This window comes from Lynx rufus, unplaced genomic scaffold, assembly GCF_022079265.1.
Source record: "Lynx rufus isolate CCGP_SWC_20201006 ecotype Redwood Valley unplaced genomic scaffold, mLynRuf1.p SCAF_3, whole genome shotgun sequence".
Lineage (NCBI taxonomy): Eukaryota > Metazoa > Chordata > Mammalia > Carnivora > Felidae > Lynx > Lynx rufus.
In genome coordinates, this window is record NW_025814845.1 from 117568203 (window position 1) to 117575558 (window position 7356).

Genomic DNA, 7356 nt, shown 5'->3' on the forward strand with positions numbered 1-7356 from the left:
AAGGAGATGGATGAATTTGTTAAGAAAAGCATTTCAGAAATAAGAATCCCAACATTAATATTTATTTTGCACTCAACTAAACACGAATCTAGATTTAGGGATGGTTCACTGCTCATATAATTAAGCTAATGTTACAGAACTGCGGAATCATGAGTCTGCAAATGAAAAGAAATGGAGATACTAAATCAAATCTAGAGTTAATGAGCCTTTTCAGGCTTCATCGTGTTAAACAATATATTCCATTATTATAAATATTTGTAACAGTTGTAAATCAGATGATATACGATGCATTGATGAACACACTTTGGACCAAGTAGCCTGCAATTTCACAGTTATTTTGAGGAACTTTATCATATAGATGACATTTACTCCATGTCTTGCTGCACCTGTGGATGACTTTTTATTGTGACATGAATCACCATATAATGCTTGGATGGCTGAAGGTTGCCTCTAGAAATCAGAGCTGTCAGAATCCATTTTTACACAACAGATTGAAAAAATAATAAAAAGTAACTCCTTTAATTCACACTTATTATTTCTCTTATTGTGATATAGTTCCTACTCTGCTTAGGAAAGTGAAATCTATAAAGATTTTTTTTTCTGTCTCTGCAAAGAAGAGTCTATTATCAAAGCAATCAAAAGTGACTCTGATTATTTTTCCTAAGAGAAAGTCATAACTTTTATTTTGATTTTCAAAACCCATTATAGTGGGATTCTTGGGTAGGCTTCCATATAGGGATACTAAAACAGTCAGTAAATAATCTCATTTTGGAAATGGCCCCAAGAAGCAAATGGCAAATCACCTCGTATGTCAACCGGCTTCAGAGTGTTCCACACAATAATCAAACATCCATTCTTGTTAGAACCTGATTTTTGTGAGTAGGGGTGTCAGAAAGACAGCAGGGTCTCCAATTCTGAGTCTCTCCCCCAGTTGGATAACCTTGTTGGATAACTTTTTTTAGAACATAACACTTAATGTATGTTATATACCAAGCACTGTGCTAGAAGCTGAGGATACAAAGAAGAGCAAGCTATAACCCTTCTTTCAGAAAACAACAGTGTCCTGCACAAATGTAATCTTGAGACAGTCATGTAAATGTTAGGGTAAGGATGTACACAGTCTGTTCGGGAAGCAAGGAGAAAGATTTCAACCCAAGGCTGTAAAGGCTGGCTTGCAGGAGGGGGGCTTTCAGGAGGAAGGCTCCCTTCCCTCCAGCCCATTCAGCATGGTACTGGCATTGTGTAGCAGAACCAGAACTTGCCCCTAGATCTTTCCAGTGCTGTTTTAAAAATTTTTTTAATGTTTATTTATTTTTGAGACACAGAGAGAGAGAGAGAGAGACGCAGAGTGTGAGCAGGAGAGGGGCAGAGAGAGAGAGAGAGAGAGAGAGAGAGAGGGAGACACAGAATCTGAAGCAGGTTCCAGGCTCCAAGCTGTCAGCAAAGAGCCCGATGCGGAGTTCGAACTCACAAACCATGAGATCATGACCTGAGCCGAAGTTGGATGCTTAACTGGCTGAGCCACCCAGGCACCCGCCCCCCACCCCCCACCCCAGTGCCCTTTTTATGAACAAAGATGCCTCTTGGGAGATATTACTCTCCTTCACAGTGGTCTATGTAAGGATTGACCCCTATAGTGGATCTCCTTATTGGTGAATTTGGTAAAACTTTTTTTTTCTTTTCCCAATAAAACATTTTTGATGACAGGTAGGGATTTTCACACTTGCCTGTGACTAAACAGGGAATGGTACAATTGAATCTGCTTTTCTCTCAATTCATCTGTTTCCACATACCTCTTAGGGCTGCTTTAAGACCTTCTCTGAGTACAGGGATGGATGGTGAATTTCGAGGCTCCATACCACCTTAGATCAAATGGGTTAAAATGTATGTATCCATATCCCACATTAGATACAATTTACATATAACCATAAAGCAACTGAACTGAATTGCAGCTGACTAGTTGACAACGAGGTTTATTTTGTAGATATTTAATTAATTAATTTTTTAAATGTTTATTTATTTTGAGGGAGAGAGAGACACAGTGCGAGCAGGGGAGGGACAGAGAGAGGGGGAGACACAGAATCTGAAGCAGGCTCCAGGCTCTGAGCTGTCAGCACAGAGCCCGATTCGGGGCTCGAACTCACAGACTGCGAGATCATGACCTGAGCCGAAGTTGGACGCTTAACTGACTGAGCCACACAGGCACCCCTATATATTTTTTAATGTTTATTTATTACTGAGAGAGAGAGAGACACAGGGCACGAGTGTAGGGAGGGCAGAGAAAGAGAGAGACACAGAATCTGAAGCAGGCTCCAGGCTCTGAGCTGTCAGCACGAAGCCCGATACAGGGCTCTACCTCACGAACTGCGACATCATGACCTGAGCCGAAGTCAGACATTTAATCGACTGAGGTGCCCCGATATTTAATTAAATGGTGTTAAGTTATCCCCCTGTGTTTTGGAATAATTTTCTTCAGGTTTCAGACATATCCCCATGCCCCTGGGAAAGCTTATTGCTGGTAGGTACATGCCTGTCCTGCCCAGGTACCTCTTTTCCTGTGATCATCTAGCCCTGCTTAGAATGAGTTAAAATACTTAAATCAAATTTTCATTATATGCTCTTTAGTATACACTATATAATAATGTACATATTATTTTATACCTATATATAAGATCAATGTTTTAATTAGCAGTTGCCACAATAATGTTCTGCAGTGAAGAACCACAAAATCTCAGTGGCATACAATAGGCTTTTATTCTTTTCTCATGAGTTTGCTGATGAGCTCTGTGTAACATACTTCTCATCTTTCTCCTGGGACCATGAACTAGCTGTGCTAGCATGAGCTTCTCCTGTTGATGGCAGAGGTGTGAGAGAGCAAGCGTAAACTCATGAGCCCTCTTGAGACCCAGACTTGGAACGGGTACAGCTACTTCTGTCTGTATTTCATTAGCCAAAGCAAGTCATAAAAGTCAAGGGGAAGAGAAATATACTCTCTCCACATCAAGGTTGTAGCAAGAGTGTGGATGTGGATAAGGGTGAAAACTTGGGGCCAATAATTGGATCTACTAAGTCACTGCCAACCTATGCAGTGTCTCCTATGCACTGTGAGTGAGCAAAAGGATTTGAAAGATGTATGCTCACCAATGGACCTTAAAACCCATACCTGTAGGAAATGTGACCCAACTGTCCCTCCACCAGCTGGTGAGCCATGTGCCCATGATGCCACATCACCAAAGTGAACTTCCTGGGTTGGAGTTACCTTCCTCTATGCCCAGGATAACCACACTCATATGGGCATGAAGTATACTGTGGTCAAAAGCTGGATTTAAGAAGATCAGGATATTCATTTTACTTTAAAGTTAAAGGCATGGTTTCCAAGAAAAAGCTGTCTCTACCAGCTCGTTGCCTTGAGACAAACAATGACTACCTTTCTGTACCAGATATTAGTTGTGTTGCCCATAATGGCCCTATTTCCTTTAAAAGTCTTTCCCTTATCTTCAGCTAATCCTTGATGCTTTGATCAGTTATTGCCTGTTACTTTAGTGATGGCTTAGGCACTGGCTTTATGCTGGGTTGTGGGGAATTAGGTTCTACTTGCATAAATAAGTTATAAAAAAAGCTTAGGGCAGAAAGTCACCACCATGGGGCTAAAGTGCCTGAGGATAGCTAGCAAGATGTTGTAATTGGGTCACGAGTAACTTGTTACATCACCTGCAGGAGATCACTTTCCATCTGAGACCAATATACTATTGTACTTTGATCACAAATTCCACTTGCCCTCCAGACCCTTTGCTTCTTACACACACAAATGAATGACTACCTGATTGTTTTCTCCTTGTTCACGTGTGTAAGATCTTGTTTTCCTCACGTTCACCACGTGGGTAATATCTTGTGAGCTCAATAAATATGGAAATGAAACCCCTGTTCGGGTCTCTTGTCTCCTCTCAGACATTAGCCTCTCTCATATTCAATTCTGCATCTGCTCTCTTGCCGGACAAGAGAGAACTCCAGACTCATCATCTGCAACACTGGGTATCTTTATAAATTTTTGATTATGTGTTTATTTATTTTCATTGCACATATCCTGTACATTTACTGTAAAATATTAAATACATAGATAAGGAAAAAGAGTAAAGTGCTGTGTGCTTTATGCATATCATTTCAAAGACTCCTCACAACAATTCTGCAAGATAGATATTGTTTGGCCCATTTGACAGAAGAGGAAGCTGAGGAACCGTGAGATAAAGGAATTTACCTAAGCTGACGAGGCTGGTAAGTGGCTGTTGGAATCTTCTGGCTCCATAGCCATCATACTGTGTTACATAGTGCTCATTTACTGCATACAATTCCTCTACCTGGAGCTCCATGGTATCTTTATTTTATTTCCTTAAGCCTTTAGTTAATACAAACAATAAGTACATTCTCAGTATAAAAATTTAAACAATGTAGAAATATTTAGAGTAAAAAAGTGAACGTTCACTGTCAAGATCCCCAAATATCTCCTTCCCTGGAGACAGCTACTGTTGTCAATTTGGAGTGAATTTTCCCTGGCATTGTCTTATGATTTAAGAAATGCAGTTTATATTTTGTGGGTGTGTCTGTACATGTGTATGGGTATGTATGTGTGTACTTTACAGAAAAAGAGTCATATTATACCTACTCTTCTACACAATTTGTATTTCTTGCCTAACGTTTAATTTTAGAGACATGTCTGTGGCACAGTGTTAGTTAACTCTCGTACCCATTTTGCCACTCTTCAATAATGAAAGGTTTATTTTCTGGGCATATACTGTTCAGAATAAAATGACATTTTCTACCCTTCCTAACAGCTGGGTGTGGCCACCTGACTAAATTTTGGGCACAAGGGTGTATATGGGAGTGTTGAGACAGATCTTAGTTCCCTTCTTTAAGAGAAAATTGCCATGTGCTGTTTGAGCCTTTCCTTCTTCGTCCTTTTTTCCACTCTGCTGTCTGCAAAGCCGATGACACCATCCTGAGCTGCAGGGCTGGGACCGAGCACAACAGAGCAATAAGATACAGAGGTCCATGTGTCAACACCATAGAGCGACATATCAGTTCTGATCCTCCTCTCTTTGCTTCAAAGAGAAATGTATCTCTATTCTGTTAAATCCACTGGTATTTTGAGGTCTTCTGTTGTTTGCAACTGGTCTTAATCCTAGAATCCTAAGTGAGTTGCGGCAACTGGCCGAACCAAAGCACGTTCCACTGTCCTACTAGAAGTGCTTAGGTGGTGGACAGCAAGGAATCAACTATTAATGGCTAGAAAGCTCATGACCCATATTTAGTTCAGTGGTCCCTACTGAATCTTGAAAGGCAGACCATAAGCTGACAGAGGCAGTAGGGTTAGGAGAAAGGAAGAAACCGCAGAATGTTGATGGCTACGTTCTCTGCCTTCTGGGTGCAGCGAAGTCCCACTTGAGAGAGATGAGTCCAGATCAGAGAGATCTAGCAGGAATACAGCTCCACTCTGGATGGCCTGTCTGCCTGGAATCTTCCATCTAAGTTGTCTCATTGGTTACCTGGGACCCTATATAATAGAAAAATGTTGTACCCCCAAATGGTGAAGTTATAGGCGATGACTCTGAAATAGCAGCTACAGCAGGAAGTAAAATCCCCAAGTCCTTTCAATCATGTTCTGCTAAGAGTTTCCTGACAAAAGATGGAAGCCAGCCCTGGGGCAAAAGATCCAGCTTACACTGATTGTTTTCCAAGCTGTCAGTTGCAGAAGGATTGTCAGAAGGCCTCAAGGTGGCCAAAATCAAGCTGAGCAAAAGGAGCGGGCAGAATACCGCAAATAGGAATGAAAACTGCAGGCTCTCTAGTTCAGTCTGGAGCCAGAGTGCTGAGATCAAACCTCTTAGCTGAGCAATCCTGGAAAATTGCTTGATCTCTCCACTCAACCAAACTGATTGAGCTCCTATTATTTTGCCAAATACCATTCATGGGCTGGGGACAACGTGACTGTTGTGGGTGTTGAGTTCCAGTGAGAGGAGAGAGAGAGTTATTAAGCAAACAAATAAACTAACATGGTAATTACAGATAGTGGCAAGTGGTAAGAAGCTAATGAGGGTGACAGAGAGTGTTATCAGTGGCTATCACATCCAAGGAAAAGTTCAGATTCTACATTACTTCTAAAAATCCTTCTGCGTTACTCATTACAGTGGTTTAAGGGAGCCTTGCGACAATGTTTCCCACTTGAATGCAGAACCAAATGAGAGATAAAGCAAAGGGGTCAGGGTGATCCCACTCAGATGTCAGACTTATTACTGAGAAAAGCTCATTTTGAGCACATGGTGTGGTCCATGACAAAAACAGGCTTTGGAAAATGGAGCCTCAGAACTAGACTAAGTTTCTTATCCAGCCATTGGGATGGGACACTGCTAAAGAAACTACAATTCGGGGTGCCTGGGTGGCGCAGTGGGTTTAGCGTCCGACTTCAGCCAGGTCACGATCTTGCGGTCCGTGAGTTCAAGCCCCGCGTCAGGCTCTGGGCTGATGGCTCGGAGCCTGGAGCCTGTTTCCGATTCTGTGTCTCCCTCTCTCTCTGCCCCTCCCCCGTTCATGCTCTGTCTCTCTCTGTCCCAAAAAAAATAAATAAATGTTGAAAAAAAAATTTAAAAAAAAAAGAAACTACAATTCACTCAATTAAAAAAAATTTTTTTAATGTTTATTTATTTTTGAGAGACTGAGAGAGACAGAGCGTGAGCAGGGGAGGGGCAGAGAGAGAGGGAGACACAGAATCCGAAACAGGTTCCAGGTACTGAGCTGTCAACACAGAGCCTGACATGGGGCTCAAACTCACAAGCCGTGAGATCATGACCTGAGCTGAAGATGGATGCTTAACCGACTGAGCCACACAGGTGCCCCTTCTCTCAGTTTAACAATAAGGCCCAAAGCAGGTAAAAATCTGATGAAAAAGAACCTCCACCATAGAATACTGCAGATTATATTTTTAGTACCTTCAAGGAATATCATTTATAAATATTTCCTTGTCTTTTATCTTGATAACAAGCAAAGCAGCCCATTCAGGGCCTTGTGTTCCCAACATTTTATGTCACGAGTGCAAAACTTTTAAGTCTCCTAAGTGTTCTCTACTAAATCTGCTCATGTCTGCTGGTTTTAGAAGTCAAGGATTCATACAAAATACAAGATATAAGAAGTTTAATTCTCCAATGTCATCAGTGATAATCTATAGTTACATATGGAACTAGGAATCTCACAAAAGGGGCAGTAACCTGGACTTAGGTTGTGTGTAATTGTATGAAAAGGAAGATTACAGTGCTTACTTTGAAATGTTTCTAATTCCCTCCATTAAACCCACTTTAGAGATGGAAA